At 42.6% G+C, this 18,625-nt stretch overlaps 1 protein-coding gene across 3 annotated transcripts in view; it reads left to right on the top strand.

Annotated features, from left to right (window-relative positions):
* The first annotated feature begins 5,635 nt into the window (after positions 1 to 5,635).
* SGMS2 (sphingomyelin synthase 2) overlaps positions 5,636 to 18,625 on the top strand; it is a 41,864-nt gene continuing 28,874 nt past the window's right edge. Inside the window, exon 1 of one of the 3 annotated variants that reach the window (XM_082759216.1) lies at positions 5,636 to 5,653. The gene's annotated coding sequence lies outside the window, so the exon portion shown is untranslated. Of the gene's footprint in view, positions 5,654 to 8,162; positions 8,328 to 8,507; positions 8,642 to 18,625 lie in introns of those variants that run through there. The other 2 variants (XM_082759213.1, XM_082759214.1) reach the window with 2 other exon arrangements.

The raw sequence follows: 18,625 nt of genomic DNA, 5'->3' as shown, positions 1-18,625 counted from the left end.
GAGAACATTTTCAGCAACTGACAAAACTTGAGAAACTTGCCAAAGCCCAGCAGACCTCCTTACTGATCACATTGATAATGCATCTAATAACTGCTAAAACTGAACAATTTTGGAAGGTAAATTGCCTTTCTCTGCCTGTACTACCTGTATGCAAACTAAAAACTAAATGCACAGAGCTTTGTGTATACTTGCTTTCATTGTCTTTTTTTTTTTCCCCATTATTAAGATTTTCTTCTTCTGTTTGATGTGTGACCACTTTAGGAAACCATGGGATCCAAACAAGTATTTTCAACTTCAGTAAGACAACGTTATAAGACAAAGTTATACAATGTCAGAAATGTCTATCAGAGGTGTTTTCTCAGCTTTGACTACCTGACAATATTCTTTATATTGTCTAACACAAGTTTATGATCAAAAGTGATAAACATTTTCACAGGGGCAGTTAGAATTTGGAGAGGGAAATGTCAAATAGATAAAAGGAGAAAAACGTCCCACTGAAGTGATTCAACACTGGTACTCCTTGACCAAAGAAGTTATGGATTCTACATCATTGGAGATGTTCAAAACTTGACTGGCCAGCCCTAAGCAACCTGATGGGGGCTTGAATTGAGCCCTACTTTGATAAAGGGTTGCCCTGCATGATCTCCAGGGGTGCCTCCTAACCTAAGCTCTGCTATGATCTTCAATTACCTGCCTGTGCCCTAAATTACCTTACATTTCAATCACAGGAAGAGGTGGAAATACTGCAGGCCAGACAATTTATAATAGGAAATGAATGCTCAGTATAAATCTATGTTTTTTTTTCCACATGTACTATTTTAAAACTTAGTTCCTAAACTGACTAGTTTGAAATATATTTTTTCGTGTGTTTATGGGCTCAGCTGCTCTGTATTAACTCTAAAATAAGCATTTATCATGGAAAGCTTGACCCAGAGTTAATTTTAGAGGTGCTAGCAAATGCTGCTGTTATAAAGCCTCTTTTCCTGTTTACAGTGAGAACAGATCTTCTCTTTTCCTCATACTTACTATCTTGCCAAAACCAGAGGTCATTAGTAAGGTGAATCTCTGCTTTTTCAGTGCTTCTGTCAATATAATTTTAGGAAACACGTGCAACACCTGTACAACATGAGTTTTCAAATGGAAACCTATGAAATATTTAAATAGCTAAAGAAACTATGAGTTAGTCCACATTTTTCCTCTTATTACTGCTATTGTTGCTTAGTATGAGGGATGTCAAGATTATTTATTTTTTTAGAAACTGTAGGGGATCTATTGTTGAAATGTGAAGAGGTCTCTGAGGTTTTTCATACACAGTTAATTTCTGTAGATTAAGAAAAATATTTATAACAGATAAAAGAGAGCATTTTTTTTAATTTGTTTGACCTTTTTCGAGGGTTTCAAAATACGATCCCAAATCCCCCAAATATTTGACAGAGGAGGCTGATCTCAGGTCCCTTGTAACTGCATTGTCAAAAACCAGTGAAAACCCATAAAATACAGTTAGAAGCAACTTGCCCAATGTCACAATGAAGACCTAGAAATAGAGTTCATCTTCTATTTAAAAATCCCAAGATAAACGCTAAACATACAGCATTCCTAATGGTCTATTCAGTTGTTTGGTTGGCTGGTTTTTGTTGTTTGGTTTGCGTGTTTTTGGCAGGCTAATGAAATTTAGCATAACACTGTGGGTTTCTGTGATCTTCTTTCCTTTTGTAGCATTCTTGGAACAATGTTATAGTATGGTCATGTTAAAAGGATTTTTCCAGCACTTTCTGATTCTGAGGTTCCTTCTCTTGTTTTGTGTACCAGAGGTCTGATCTTGCATCTTTGCAAGTGCTCACACAGTCACTCCCTGTTCGACTACTATGTTTGCATTCAGGGCTTATTTTGAATTTTCAAGATTTATTTATTCTAAACACTCCAGACTTCCCACTGATAGCCAGTGGTGTGACCTTGGCTTGCGGTATACAGATCAGTGATCTGAAGTCAGGAATCCTCATCCCGTTACTGACGTGCAGCCGAATCTTGGAGAAGTCACCAACTCCACATTCTTGTTTTAATCTTATAACTCAGCTGATTGTACATACTTTCCTTTCTAAAAACAAGCCCGGATGTATACGGATAAAAAATACTGAACATTATATTATTAATAACCGAATGCTTAGAACAATCAACTGAACATCCATTACACATTGATCTTTCAAGTTGGATTGAAAACACTAAAAATATATAAAATTGTCATTAACACTTAAAAAAAAAAAAAAAAAAAAAAAAACCTTATGATATGTGAAACATAAGTATTTCTTTTATTCTTACTGAAAAGAGTCTTATTTTGGTTCAAGGAAATATGTTAAAAAGCTTCTTTTCATTGATTACAGTTGATCAATAACTCACTGGGCATATTGTTGTCAGGCCCGTGGATGCCAGCACTTTCTCACGGTGGTTACCTATCAGCAGTGTTGCCATAAATTATTGCTGAGTCAGAAAGGAGCAGTATCTCCAATCAAAGCATAATGTGCTTTAACTTTCTTCACACTATGAAAGGCAGCTGAGAATCCTCATATTCCTGGTTCCAGTGAGGTCCCTTCTGCAAAGCCTATCACCCTGTAGATCTTTCATACTTTCCTACTTTTTATGCCAATCTCTGAACTGGCACAATGCGAATTCAGCTCCACGCATAATTTATCAGTATTGATTATATTAATACTAGATGCAATAGGCCCATCAGCATCGGCTTGCACAACGGTCTTCCACTGCCATTGTACTTTCTACTATCTTTCCTGGTGTGTGCGGCCCTGGAGACATCTCCATTTATGCCTCCTTGTGATTTATTTATAGGAGAAGAACAAGAATCTCCCCTCTTCACAATGAAGACATCCCAAAAGTCTGCCTACATATCGACTCGCAGTACCTGAAGTCAAGATTTTGCTGTGGTGTTTTCCATTGAGAGTCTTCATGGAGCACTGTCAGCCCCCTCATCTCTTCTAAGATCTGTTTCTCTTCTCAAGCTAATTTTCTCTCAGTCTTTTTTCTCATCAGATTATAGAAGAACCCTTCTGCTTGTATTATGACCCACCCTCTCTGCATCCTCCTTCAAAATGATTTAAAAATACAAATCAAAGGAAAAGACACTTTAGAACACATTTTTATGACAGTAAAGTACATTTGTCAGGACATAACACTACCCAGATCCCTTTACTTTGGCTTCATGCCCATCATAAGCCATCTAGTTACATCACATCTGTGTGATGATACATACCAATTGGCATAGAGACTCTTCAGCAAGTGTTTTTTTTTCAGTCTAGAAGCCCATCTATCAATCAACTTTTTCTTGGCTGTGGCCTTTACGCCAAATCTCTTGGCCATGACTTTTTGTAAGTAGAATGAGGGCATTTTGCTCCTACGTAAGAATAAGCTCAAAATTACTTCTGGTATGTTTCAGATATGGTGGAACAAAGGCTTTCGTGCATCTTTTCACTAACCTCACATATCTTTTGAATCCTCAGCAGAAGAAGACATGCTAAAGGCCTGCTAATCCATAGAATAACATCAAAAGAAGCATGTCATATTTGAAATTCAGAACTGATAAATGAGTCAGCTCTGTCTTTTGCTTCTTCGTATTTCTGTGGTTCTTGACTCACTCACTTGAAGGATATCTGTCACTATGTCTTTAGCCATTACTTCACTTTCAGATTTGATTCTACAGGTCTGCCCAAACTAATAGTAAGATTTCATTGCAGAGTGTTTGTATATCTTCCAGTATTCCCCCCCACATCATTTTAAATTATTGGAGAAATGGGCATAGGACTGGGTTAACGTCTTACATTTTGAGGAGCATCACACTCTACACACACACACACAACAATAATAAAGAGCAGCAATCTTCTGCTGTTCAGTGCATAACTTCATTAAGGTGGTTGTTGGTCCTTTTATTTAAAAGGAAAAAAAATCGGGTTTGCAACCAGAAAGAAAACAAAACTTGAGTACCTGATAAAGTAAGCAGATAGGCTGCTGGAATAGATAAGCAGCTAGAATATTACTGTACAGCTTTTGAAGCTCCTTGCATTGCCTGCTATCAGAGCCAGGGCAGCACATTAGATAGGGTGCCCTAGTATGATGGTTCTCACTGTGTGTTTCATACTGGATTTACATTCAGGTGATAAGAGCAGTCACGTCTTTTTAAGTAGGCCAATTGTCCCTCATGCAATTGTGTCAGCTGCTGGGGTTTAAAAATAATTTTGACTAAAAAAAAAATAATCTTCATACTAATAGAATCCTTAGACGTAAGATAATGAGATAAAAATTACACAGCTTATATACTTCAATGGGGTGTGGTAAAGCCTAGCACATTTGGATTGCTCATTCACCTTTCAGTCTTATTTCCATTTCCCTCTTCTTTTTCTCCTTTCCTGGTTGAATAAGAACAATTTGTCCTTCATAGAAAAACCACACACACGCAGACAAAAACAGACCTTACAGCAACTTCTGTGTTCAGCTACCGCTAGTTTGTATTAAAATGTAGAGGTTTTTTGTTTTGCATTACTGTGGGGAAAAAACAAACAAACAAACCCAGTATTTTGTATTTTTTGTCAAAGAGGATGGTTGCTAGCAGTGAAAGCTTTAGCAACACTGTTCTGCTTCAGATGGGCCTGCTGAAAAAAAGTAAAACCTTAAGGCTGAGAAATGAAAAGAAACTTATATGGAAAAGATGAGATCAGAGAAGTTAGAGAGGAGAACCACTCTGGAGCATGATGAGAAGATAAAGTAGATAGGACTGAGTACCAAAGAAAATGGGCTGATGGAGCTGCCTGTTGACTAAGCGGTAGTTGTTACAGCCACACAGTCTTCTTCTAGTTTTCATGCATTTACTGTCATATCCAGAAATTCTTATGATGCTAGAGAAGAGCATTAATAAGCCTTTTCAGCTGCCTGGCATTATTCCTCTGATCTACTGTTTGTTTCCAAAAATGTTATCTCCTTTCCTAAAGAGGCTGAGAATATTTCCTACGCTTCTGCTTGACACAGTTTCCTAGAAACATCTTGATCTTCTGACTAGCAAATACAGAAGATAAACTAGAATTATTTTTCCTCAGTCTCCCTTTTCTCCTCTACACCCTTTATCAAGTCAGTACCTGCACTCGTACTATTTCTTCCAAGGTCCTCTTTCATGCACGAAAAGCATGTCTTCAAGTGGTATTTTGTACAGAAAGTGCTCTGAAGCCGGAGCCGGTGATTTTGGATGCGCGTATTTTTAGATAGACAATCAATTTTTGGCTTCAGCCATAGGGGAAACTTGTTTATAGAAAGTGAGACAATCGCTTTATTTTCTCACAAGATCCCTGCCCTCTAAACCAGTGCATTCCTCACTGTCCCATGAGCTTCGGCAGGGCAGCAAAGCTGCAGCACTTGAGCTTTCCCAGGGGGGTTGCCTAGGGGCCTCTCCCCGCCGTCTGAGGGCAGCGGGCGGACCCCACCGGCCTCGAACCGGATTCGCTCCGGATTCGCCCCGGATTCGCCCCGGGGCCGTCCCACACCTGCGGGCGGGGCGGTCCCGGTGCTGGCCGCTGTCCCGCCCCCGGCGGACACTGGCCGCCTCCTTTGAAAGCCGGGGACGGCCAGGACGGCAGTGCCAGGAGGGAGCTGGGGCTTGTCTGTAAGTTTTGGGGTTTCTCTGCTCCCTGTTGGGATGTTGGGAGTCCCTGGAGCTTGTGTGGTTAGTGAGGCATAGTTGGTTGTCCTCGTAACCTGCTCCTTGTGGGGCTTGGGGTCAGCCTCTTCTGGGTTGTTGGGGTGGGCTTGTTGTCTGAGCTTCTGGTTGTATCAGCTATGGTAATGGGTAAATCACTACGGTAGTGGATAAATAACTACTGCTTGTAGGGCAGTATGGTGTGCTTCTGAGCTCTGGTGTGAGCAGTAATGGAAAAAACTCTTCTTACGATCTTGCTGGTGGGTTATCTCTTGGTCTACTTGCTTGGTTGACAGAAATAGTGATACTATTAATGGTGAATCTAGAAGCAAAAGTTTTTTGTTGTTGTTGTTTGTTTTTGCTTGTTCTAAACCCCTTGATGATAAATGGGAACTAGTGAACTGATTTTTTAGAAGTGGTGGAGACAGGATTTGTGTCATCCCTGAAAGGTGTTCAGTTCCAGAGCCATGCAACTTACTTAGCAGTATTAAGTACTTTGTGAGTGTGTGCTATTGAAGAATCTCTTTGAGCGCTGATATTTTACATGTTCTTGGCTTTTGTGTATTTATTCCTAACTGGTTAGGAGCAACAAATCATTCAGGAATTGCTTCACCCATTTCAAGGTAGGAGTCTCAGCTTGTACTCTCTGAGGCATGAGGTTGCTGTGAGAACCAGGGCATACAGGACAACAGCAGAAGCAGCACGGGGTTACCCTGACATAGAGTACGTATGTGTTCATGCATTTCACTAGTTCCAAAACTCCTTCGATAGGGAAGAGCTGGGTATCTGCTTGGTGTATCTAACTCCTGTGTAGATGTCTGCCATGGCTTGGGTGCACAAGTAGGCTTTATCTTCTTGTGCTGGTGCTTACTCTTTCTATAAACTCCATAAAGTTGGCTTGAACTAGAAATTCCAAAGTGGTTCTTACTCCTGCCTGGCTCCGTGAACTCCCTTCTGCAGATTTAGCTCTGCACCATGGCTCTGAGCAGGGTTCTGGTGGCAGCTGCCTTTGAGAGCTGCCTCGGTGTCTCTTTAGAAAGAGAATTTTAATGCACAGGCTGGCTGTGTTTGTTTATAGAATTACTGCTTCCAATAATATCCCTGCTGATCTCATGAAAGAGGAGGGAAAAAAAATAAACAGTAATGAAAAAGATGCTGGGTTCGTTCCAGCTGAGGCAAACTAACTTTTTCCTCAAAACTCCTCTCTTCCCTCCCTCCCGTCACCCTGCTGGGGGACAGGAGGGACGTGATCTGAACACTGTTCTCCTCGTGGACTTCTAGCGTGAAAGAGGTTTCTTTTCCCTCATGAAACTGTTCCATATGAAGTTCTCTTCCTCCTTATTCCTGTCCAAAGAGAGCTCTGTGAAGGTTGCCCTGTTATGGCCAAGCAACATAGCCGAGAGGTGTGCTGCTGACTCCTCGCTGAGTTTTGTGACTTCCTGAGCGTGCCACTCACATTGTGACAATCTTTTTGGGAGCAAGACTCCTGCAAACACGAGTGATGTTGGGCAGACCCTCTCCTGCAAGCCGCTCCGCGTGAGCGAGCCTCTGGAGGCCATCGGGCGCCCTGTGCCTGAGCCATGGATGTGGAGCAGGTGGGCCCTCAGACGTGATGCCGTAGTGTTTAGAGAAATAAGAGAGGAAGGAGAGTGTTTCATGTGGCTGTTGTGTCTGGAGTAATTAGCAGAATGGCCATAATTCCCTTTTTACCTTTTTTTTTTTTTTTTTTTGAACTTAAAGGGGTTTGGGGGGCACTCTGCCTACAGCTTGCCGTGTGCCTGTAGAAGCGACTTTCCCTCACGGCTGCATCTCCTCCTCATCAACCCTTCCTCCATCCGCCCCTCATTATTACCCTTTGCATAACACCTGCAACCCAAACCCCCTTCCACAGAGCCCTCTGTGTGGCGTGAAGCGTGTGTGCGCGCATCCCCGTGACCGGTTACGGGCTCTCTATTTATCTCTTGACGGAAATAAATCTTTATGTTAGTAACTTTTAATATTTATTTTGGAGAAAAGACGCGTTCCTGCGCGTGTGTGTGTGGGGGGGAACCGAGCGGGCACCGCCAGCCGCCTCACGGCGCTGAGGGGAGCTGAGGACACCATGGCGGGGGGGGTGACGGACGGGGACGGACCCCGCTGGCCGTTGCCGCCGCGCGCGCGCAGAGGCGGCCCCGGGGGGCTGCCGTTACCGGCCGGGGGCGGCCGTTAAACGGCTGCGGGCGGCCGTTAAGCGGCTGCGGGCGGCCCCGCCGGTTCTCCCGGCCCGGCCCGGCCCCGCCTCGCCTCGGCTCGCCACAGGGGTGAGTGAGTCACGGCGCGGCGATGGCGGGGGCGGCCGGGGAGCGTGAGGCCGGCGGCGGCGGCGGCCCGCAGCCAGCGCCGCCCCCGCCGCGGAGCCGCCCTGCGGCCGGGGAGGGCCGGCGCTGAGGCGGCGCCGCTGCCGAGTGCGGGGCCGCTCCGGGAGGCTGCGGGGAAAGCTCCGGAGGAGAAGGAGGAGGAGGAGGAGGAAGGGAGCGGGGAGGGTGCAGGTGGCGACGCCGCCCGCCCGCTGGGGGGCTGTGGGCGGGCAGCCCGCGACGTTTTCCTGCTGAGGAGGCCGCGTCGTGAAGGAGAGCAGCGGCTGCCTGGGGCTGGCTGGCAGGTAGGGGGGTGTGTGGGGGTGTGGGCGGGGGGCACCTGCCTAAATGCTGCCCCCGGGATGGGGCAGGAGGCTGACAGAGCGCTCCTGAGGCTCCCGGGGGTTAGGAGATGTGCTGAGGGTCGTCGTGGGGTGAAGGTGTGCTGCCGTGGGTCCGCTCCTCGAAGCCAGCCTTCAACTCTGAAGTGCAGCTCAACTTCTTGCTGAGGGACCAGGTAGTTTTCCACTACCCCGCACATCTTCTGCCTTCAACCTAGCTCAAGATCCGTGTGAAAATGGGTCTTCAGGCAAGACTTAAATCCTAAAATGCAATATAGGTGAGCAGTTGTTCTGCTTAATCTTTCCAATCCTTTTATTTCTTTGTATTTACAAGACCTCAGCAAGTTAAATAAATATGTGTCCTGAAGCTACCTAACCACTTAGAAGCAGGTAGCTGCTCGTTACCCAGGAGAATGGCTCCAGGGTGGCACTGTCACACGTACACCTGTTTCGGTTACGCTCCTTCCTGAGTCGAGGGGCTCCCAGCAGTTCTGGCAAGCTTTACTCTGCTGCATTTATTCATCGGTTTGTCTAAAACCCAAGTTGTTTGGTGTTTGTTTTTAATGAAGTTGCTTTTGTTTATTATTTGTTGGTGCGTGTTTTTTGATGCCATATAGCCTTAGTTACTCTTGAATGAAGCCAGTAACTTTTTTTATTTTGACTTAAATGATCCGGGATTCGATTTACTAGAGGTCAGTGCAATCGCTTCCTTTTTTTTTTTTTTTTTCCTTCAGGATAGGATTTACTTTGATTTTTCAATTAAAAAGATGTTATCAAAATGTGATCACAGAGAGAAACACAACTGTCTCTGTCCTTCTGGAAAGCATTGTTCAAGGGTACAATGTATAATGTGTGCAAAAATCAAAGGGGGGGGAGCTTTGAGTAAAATTGTAAGGTGATGACAATGGGATGTGGACAGTGGTCCCTAATGAGATTGATTTCTGTACTGTCCTTGTGGTGAACATACCCACAACGGAGAAATGAGAACTTGAAGTGGGAAAAGAGAGTTTCTTCAACTCTGAGGCTGGCAATCTGAATCCAGAGTAACTTTGTGTACCCCTATATTTTAAATCATGAGCCATGGCTTGCACTTTGAGCATCTGTTTTCTGGATCGTGAAAGCATTTTGTGATTGTAGAACTGTGAAATACAAAAGTCATTGTCAGGGTCTAACAATCCTGTTTTCATGAACTAACTAGCTTCCCTCTGAATTAAAACTGTCTGTTCTAGGTAGACACCAGAAATACTATGTCATGTATGCAGTATTATGAAAGACTTCATATTTCCGTATAAATAATAATAATTAAAAAAACCAAATTCACCTCCATGTCTCTAGAAGAGCAGAATAAGATTTCCTGTAAAGTATTTTAAATTCTAAAAAGCAGCTAATTCTTTGAATCCTGTGTGCTCATATACCTAATCGAAGTACAAAGACTGAAAAATGTTGTATTGATTTTTGGTTTTAAGGATTAGTAAAGAAAAAGTTATTAAAACAAGTAACGGGCTTTAAAAAAGGAGTAGTTCCTCCCTTGCTAAGGACCAGGGAATGCAAGAAGGCTTTTAAAGAAATAGCTCTTCATGACTCTTTCTTCGTGACTTTCTTTCCTACTATAGAAACTCAGTTTGAAGATGCAGATATTTGTAATAATGTTGCGTACTTCTTTAATTTGGATTTGCTTTCTAATTTTGATAGGCTGTCAGCCTACAGTACTATTTGATACTGTTTGCAGGGAGTGGACAATACGGATGCTGTGACACTTTTATTTAGTATGGGTATGGTACTGCAGTGGTCTGGGCAGATGCTGGGAAGACCAGTGCAACACTAGGTCCACTGTCCTCAGAGCTCTCTGTCTGCTGGGAGAATTGTTTGTACCATGGGCACCACTGTCCCAGAGGATGCTGCGGGACACTCAGTGTGTCGGGCACGCAGGCACCGCGGTCCCAGCAGATGCTGAGGACCTTATGAGCTGCTGGAGGGAAGGGTTTGTGTAACACAGATCCCTCTGTCCATCTCAGCTGCACCTGTTCCGATGCCATCTCCTAACTGCGGGCTGGACCCTGCTGTTTTAGTAAGGCTCTGCAAGCCTCTCCTGCACCAGGACACTTGCTGATGTTATCACTACTTCCCCGAGATAGCTGCTGTGTGGGGATGCGTAATGCAGGGAGACAAGTACTTCCAGCTGATATAGTTGAGCTTGGAAGTCTGTCATGTATTTATTGAATTCCAGCAGGACTAAACCTCTTTATAAAACCAAATCAGCCTCAGGAAAACCTGCTGCCCTCTAGGAAATGTATTGACATGCCTGAAACAAGGAGATTGCTGTGCCTTGAGGCTGTGCTTGTAGCTGGGTTAATCTTCCTGCCTTACCTTGTGCTAAGTCCCTTTCAAAATATGCGGTGTCAGTTGTGGGTCCTCTTGTTTGCAGCCTGATGGTGTGAAAAAATTGAAGTTTAGTGTGCTGTATGGATGAGGGAGTTAAGTAGTTCGTTGGAGGTTTTGAAGCTGTTGAGTTAATCGTTGCAAATAGAAAGGTTCATAATAAAACACTGTTTGGATGTAAATCCTCCAAGGAGGAAATTCTTCAGGATGACTACTTGAAGGAGAACCTGCTTGCAATAATGAAGCTTAGGCAAGACAGCATTATAGTTTAAAAAAAAAAAGTAATATTGAGCAGCGTAATTGTCCGTTCCCCAGATGTGTAACTCCCAAGAACATCCTGTTCATTTGAAGGCATCCGAACAAAACTGCAGATCTCTTGCTTTTCCTCAGTTTATGTAGGTTAACTTGCCACAGCAGTGTCTGCTTCAAGGACATCCCACTAATTCTTTATAGACTTTGTAAACAGAAACTCACTTGCTGCTATCAGTGGAACTGTGAAACTTCCAGAGGGTGAGTTTCATTGGCACACAAAACAATGCCTTAATATTGCTGACTTCTGATTTCTGGCTGCTCTCTCCTGTAGTATTGTTTTCTTTCTATATTGAGACTTTCCTAGGCTCAGTCTTACCGTAATTCTGGGCGATGCAGTAAGCTTCAAGCAAGGCTTTGCAGTGTTTTTGTGTCTATGGTTACTGATACAAAGTGGCCTGGTGTGGCCTTGAGAAAAGGTGCCAAGCCTCTTGGGTACAGCACTGAATGTTTTGGAAAGTTGCATCAGCTTAAATGATTTAAACTGAACTGGCGCAGAGCATTTATGGATGCTTGCTTAAGAATGGGTCAACTTAAAATAAATTCATTCAGAATTATTTTTAATTTAGCAATAGTAAATCTGCAATACTGAAATAAAATGTGTAGGGTTGAATTCAGTTTCCTAGATACAACCCAAGCATGTTATGGCTGAATGGAGAGTTGGGAGTACAAGTAGTGGTTCAACGTACGCCTTCAATTACAGTAACGTTAATGGCAAAAGAGGCAGAGATCGTGAAAGAAATCAAAGAAAAGTGAGCAAAACAAAAGCAGGAAACTAACAAATCTCTTAAATCATTCTAATCCGCCATCTGAGAATTTACAAGCTGCCTACAGCAGTTTGTAATCACTACTTTCCAGAAACTCCCCTGGCGATTAGTAATGTTCTTGGTGAAAATGAAATTGCAGAGGCTGGCTTACCTGTTCCTTCTGTGTAAAGCATTTTGTCCCAGATAAAGCAATGCAACTTTCAGTGTTTTGGGAGAGGAGATCTTTTTGCTTAGTGTCTCTGCTGATACCTTAGGCCCAGGTCAGTCTTGCTACAGTCACGAACAAATGTTCCAAAATTGAAGCTTTAAATACTAGAATGCATTAGGTGTGCTTCGGGCGCACTTACTCAGTCTTCTCTCTGCAACACTGCCATCAGGACTTGCAAACCTTGCGAAACTTGGCGCGGTTTGCATTTGTGACTCAAACTCCTCTGAGTTCAGTCACAAATCTGTGGCACTCTTACCTCTAAGTGGAATTTGAATTTGGTTGCTTTTTTTCAAGTCTTGGCTACCTATGAAATTAAATGGCTTTTGTGACTATCAGTATGAGATTCCCTCCAGCCTCCAAGAACAAGCCTCTGGCAGAGATTGCCTGCAACACAGATCCTGTAAGCTCTACCTTAAAGCCACAGCAAAAGGTAATATCTTATTGAAGTGCTGTTAGAAGTCTCTTGCCACATTACCTCCCCAATATATCTTTGGTAAAACACCTGTCTGTAGAAGTCATCTGCTTTTTTACTGTTTCTGAGTTCAAACATTAGTTTGAGTTACTTTTACAACTACCTGCAGCACAGTGTGACTACACTAAGTCTCTTAAGACCTTAAGCTGCTGTGTGGTGAGTGACTCACTTCTCACAGAACGCGACGTGAACCGTACCTAACGGTGACAAAATGTTTGCTTATGCACACACCCCAGTTCCTGCTTATGCTTACTCGAGTGCTGAGCAGTTGCCTAGTGCAGCAGTTGTACTGATTCTCCTTGTTTAAGGTAACAAACTTTGAAGAGAAACAGCAGTAGTGAAGGTCATACCTCATAGCTGTTAATTGTTTAATTACAGAGGGCATGATACATTGTATATCTGGTCGATAGTTCTAATACATTTCTACAGCAATTACAGCTCATCTGATTCTCGTCCTTCCCCCACATCAACCTTGTAAATGGGAAACAGCACTTGCTGTTTGTAGATGCTTTATAAAAGTGCCAAATACCACTGCCCATGTTTCAGTTTGAGACTGAACACAGACTGTATTGAGGCAAACTGTTCCCATCACTGCTGCTGCCTCTAAAGGACGCTTTAAAAGCTGGAATGCTGTGTTACTGTCTTAGCAGTGTTGAAAACATACTTGATGTAGTATTGTAGGATTCTGTCATCTGATCCTCTGCCAGTTATTCTGGTTTGAATTTATATTGAAATTATAATGCACAAAAATAAGCCCTTAAACTGAAAATTTGAAGACAGCTTTTGTTGCTCAACGTTGAGAGAAATTCACTGCCATAGATCTATTCTGGATTAGTTTGTACTTAGTATTTTTGGTAACTTATCTGCTTCAGGTGTATATAGAAGCTCTCAGTATCTTACGCTGGTACTTGCACTTAGCTTAAAAAGTTAATGTGTTCTTTTAGTTGCTGTGTATTAGGAGCCTGACGAAATCCCTATCCAAGTTTATTTCCTGTTTTCATAATACTGCACTAATCTGTGAGGATACTGTGTAAGTGTGTTGTAACTTACCCTTCTTTTGCAGTGCCTTTCTTGGACACACAACCTTCTCTTCATTTGATTTCAGTCTGATTCTGTACATTGTTTTGAGTGCATCACTTGACAAGAATTAATTTATGTCTTCTGGAGTACCACCTTGGCCTTGTAGAGGCTCACAAAATTTGGCCTTACTTGTTAAGTAACAAGGCTGGCTTAAGATGCTTCTTCAGTGGCAGTTACTGCAGAAGTGCAGATGCTCAGTCTGCTCTGTCTTCACAGAATGGTGGTGTTACAGTCCTGATGTGTACTGTGCACACAGCTATAAGTGATTTGGAAAGTGTTTGAAAAAACAACTCTGCGTGATGTAGGAAACATGCCAGCATGCTAAAGCTGGTCCTCCGAAGTAGAGCTGTGTGTCTTCCCGTCCTGTGAGAAAGAACAGTGACTGAAGCAGTCAGAATCCTATATTTACTAGTAAAAGCAATCAGGTACTAAAATGGAGGGGGAACTTCTCAGTGTCTTGTTTTTCCCAGAAATATGTGAACATCCATGAAGAACTTCTTCCTTGAGAGGAAGGGCCGTGCCGTCCCCTTTGGGTATGAAGCAAGGGGTATTAAAGACACTGCTCCTCCTAAGGTGCCATAGCAGACTTAGATGTCAGTATGAAGACAATTTCCTGAAGAGCTGAGTCTTACAGATGTATGCTGCTGTACCCTGCAGTGACCGGATCCTGAATTTGCAGACCCTTCTAAAATTCATTGTTTTCAGTGGTGTTTACCAAACAACTGAAACTGAATACTACACCACCTGCATAGCTGCACAGAAAGCCCTTCTAACTGAGGGTAGCTTTTTTGTGGTAACCATGCTGGTTAGTTTCACCTATGCAGTTCCTAAAAATTGAATAAGCTGTTCTTATATGCACGAGAAGACATAACTATGACCAAGCTGCTTCCTCAATGTAGTACTGGTCAGTGTAAAGTAAGATGGAGTAATGTATTCACGTATGGTAAAAGTTAAAGTAACTTATAGTGACTTCTGAAAGTTGAAGATGAATAAAATTACACCTCAGCTGATAGTCACAGGGCAAGGCATGATGCTTGTCAAATGCCAAAGCTAAAGTAGCTAGACTAAAGAAGCTCTATTGATAAAGATAAATAATTACAGTTCTTGCTCTAAAAATATTTTTCACTTATATATAGGGCTTCTTTTTCAAAAAGAGTAATTATTCTACTGACTACAGGCAGCTTATGCTTTCCAGTGTACATCACACTAGTCATTGGACAGTCTCAACAAGATAAGTAGCTGTCTGGCTTAGTTTTACTCTGCAGTATGAATGCTTCCACAAGTGGTTTCTGATTTTTATTTCTTTAACTTGGACTTAGAGAAAGCTTAAAGTGAAGTCTTTGACATCTTTGGTTTCAGACTGACCACTTTAACTCTCTTCCATCTGAGTGGCGTTAGTTAAACTGAGACATCAGCAGGAGATTCTGGAGAGGGAGTGGAGGAATGTAGTGGGGAGAGGTGCTGTAGGAAAGCATGAGGGCCCTGTTCCATCTTGGTGCATTAAGGACAAACTCCTGAGCCTTGTGTTTTTTCCTTATTTATGACTTGAAGTACGTGTATTTATTCCTGTTCTCCCCCTACACCAGTGAAATCAAGCACAAATCCTTTAGCACTGCAAGCCTTTTTAGAACATGTGTTTAAGGCAACACAGTTTGTTCAAAACATGATTGAGGTGTATAATGCACAGGAAAGAGCTGTTAATTATGGAAGTAATTGTACATTGAGTCGTAGATGACTATTGCAACTACTAGGGCAGATTCAGGAGGAATGTTGTAATTGGGGCTGAAGTAAGTGCTACCTCAATTAATCTTCCATAACACTTATAAAAAATACCTAATCCAGTTTTAATAGGTTGCATTACTCAGCAGGTGTTACGCTGATATTATGTAGCTTATGCTTTCATTACTTGTTGCTAAAAGTGAAACATGAAAAAAATCTGCTTACCTGTGCATTTATAGTGATAATCTACAGTGTTTTCAGTTAAAATCACATTATAATCATTTCTCCTTTCATCAAAAGGCCTGTAAACTAGAGGACAGCATTTTTATTGGATATTTGCAGTAGTGTGATGCAGCAGATGAAAGCCAGTCGTAGTGCGTAAAAAAATGTGTTGTTAAATGGCTTGTGTTTGTCCTGTTGCTGTTATGACTAGGGCTTTAACACGCACTGTTTTCACATTAGTATATGTGAAACAACTAGCCTCTTACCAAGCAGTTCAGGATGGATTCATGCCTTAGGGAAAGTATGTAAGTGTGTGAATGCCTTGTCTTGTGCTGTGCTGCCTCCTGAACGTGTGCTGATGCCCTGTAGTTAAACAGACTAGTAACCTGCTTCCTAGACCAAGTTGTCACTGAAGTCCACGTTTCAGCTCAAATGTTGAGGCTTAGTAGAAACTGGAGTTCTTGCTGGGGAATATCTCTTTGTGTGTAGGGCATTCAATGCTCTGGTGTCTGAATGTGCGCAAGAAACCTTACTGTGAGTTGTGACCCAGGCCCTTGGGATGACTGCCTCGACTTCTTGCAGAGTAAGAGAGCAGCCTGTGTGATCTTGGTGCTTATGCTTTTACCCCATAGAAGCAGAGGTGAACAGGCCTCTATTCTGCCCAGCTCGGTTTCACAAGTCTTACTGACAGACATGAGAGCTTTCAGCTTCCTAAAGCTTTCTCTGAACAGTCCCTTTTTAGACAGCTAATTACGCTGTTGGAATGGGACTGCTTCAATGTTGAAGATGCTACTACTCTTGAGTCATGTTTTAGCATAACTGTACTAGGAATGTAGGAAGGACTCCTGGCTTTGGAAGATGTCTTTCATCAAAAAATGGGATGCTTCTTTTCTGTGTATGACCAGCACAGCTGAGTCTACTCTAATAATTAAGGCAGCTCAAAATGTGCATTATTCCAAATAAAAGGAAATCAGTCTCGCTCAGGGGATGGAGATGATTTTCAGGCCTGACTTGCTTGCCAGTATTTGCTGGAATACTGACATTGCTGTTTCTTGTGTATTTTTCCCTCTTGAGTGGGACACTGAAAGATGGGAAGTCATCTGGGAAGCTTTAAGAATGGATTATCTAGCTGCTGTAGAGCATAGAGCCTGCTTTCTAGAGGACCTAAGCTACTGAACTCTAACTCAATTTGTATCTTGTGCCTGTGCAGCATTTTGCATTCCTTGTGGTATGAAGACTTTTTTTAGATGGCTTCTTTAAACTTTTTTTCATATGTGCTTGCTATTAAAAAATCTTCTGGTTATTTTTATGTATATAAAAACACAGATTCTTTGATTTATTAAAAGTCAAAGTATTAGGAAGGGGAAAAATAGATTGGGTCTGTGCCTTTTAGATGATCTAATTCTATTAAAAAAATCACCCAATCACCCTACACATGAGTAGTTTGTGTTCAACTATCTTTGTACAGGCTTAGGGCAGAGATAACTGTACTTCATGCAGTTGAATGAAATTAACACTGACCTGCAGTGAGTTCAATTTACATAACCTAGACTTCTTGCAGGAACTAACTCTATTACTACTGCTTTGGAAGGAGTGGAGCAGCATAACACAGGGTGGAACTTGCTATTATCCCAGCCTGACTTCTGCTTCCAGCTAAATAAAAGATGGTCTTGTGGGTGGCAGCTTGTATGACAAGTCCTGAACCAGTCCATGTTTGTATCTTGTCTTGATGAAACAGTTTTAAGAGAGCATGAGCAGGGATTAGTGCAGAATGCTTTAGGCTGTCATTTTAGGCTGCCCAGCAGTTGTTAACATCTTGGTACAACTCTGAAATGCTAGCATTGCAGTCCAATGTGCATGGGTCTTGTTTTCTTCCCGATTTGTTTCTGCTAGTCTAGAGAGCTTCTGCCTCTAGACATTGTGGTACTGTAACTGCTACTGTGGAGGTGCTTCTTATTTTTAATGCCTGTCCTGGAAAGGCAGTTGGTGTTAACGCATTTGTTGTTATCCTTGCCAGGTTGTGTTATAGCTACGCAACTGGAACACAAAATTTGACAAGCTATCAACTTCTTGAAATGGTGACTGTCAGGTGAAGTCATCCCAATTCACCTTTTAGATCAAGTCTGTGTGAGACTTCCTTCATACCGTTTGCTACCTCTCCAGAACAGGTGTGTGTGCCTGACGTAGCTTTGGCTTCACTGCTATTTGGATGCACTGGCCTACCTGTAGCAAGATATCCTGCCTGAGGAGATTAAGTAAGAGCAGAGGTATGTGCAGTGGCTGTATGTAGCTACAAAACGGCTGTGGAACAGCTGATCTTTTAGCAGGCCAGCACAAGGGTGTGTAGCATCAAGCCTCCGTGTTAGGTGTAGGTAGGTACCTTAGCAAGTGGGCTGGGTTGCTGTAGTGCTATGTTGACAACAGATCCTGAAATGGAAACCATTACAAGGTCTAGCTTTCAGGTTCTTCTCCAGACAGTAACTTACTATTTTGACTTGCCCTAAAGTTATAAGGCCAGTTGCAAGGCAGCATGTGGACTGCCCTTGCTGATGCATGGAAATATTTTGCCATAATTGAGATTTTTGAGGAAGATGTGCAGGAGCACGACAGAAATGCTAGTATGTGGTCAGATGTCCTTCCTCATGAGAAGACACCAGCTGGGAGACCAGAATAATTGTTTGTTTTTTTTTTTTTTACTGTGTCCTAATCTTGCTGAAGTACTTTCTCTTCTTTTAGAAGAAGTGATTCAATAATTTCCAGTTGAACACTGAGCAGATTGTTGCACAGCTGAGATTCACCACTTATTTACTATCCGCTGTGGTTACTTGGCTCACATGCACAACATCACTTGTCTTGGTGAGTCTGGAGATGACATACAGTTTTTGTCAGCTGGAGCTCTGGCTGCTGCAGTGCCTCTTCTGAGGGATAACTTTTTCCAGAACCATGTTTGTCACCTTGTTTATAGTTACTGTCTTTCCATGTTTCAGCTAGTCTACATAAATCCTTCAAGTTTTCTCTTCTTCCCAACTCAATGCACGTTTAGATGGCTGGTGGGTCATGGGATAGGATGCTTTTTGAATCACTTTCATAAAATGCTTTCTGTTCA

Source organism: Aythya marila (genome assembly GCF_965140915.1).
Source record: "Aythya marila genome assembly, chromosome: 4".
In the NCBI taxonomy this organism is placed as follows: Eukaryota; Metazoa; Chordata; class Aves; order Anseriformes; family Anatidae; genus Aythya; species Aythya marila.
This window is presented reverse-complemented; position numbering and strand designations above follow the sequence as displayed.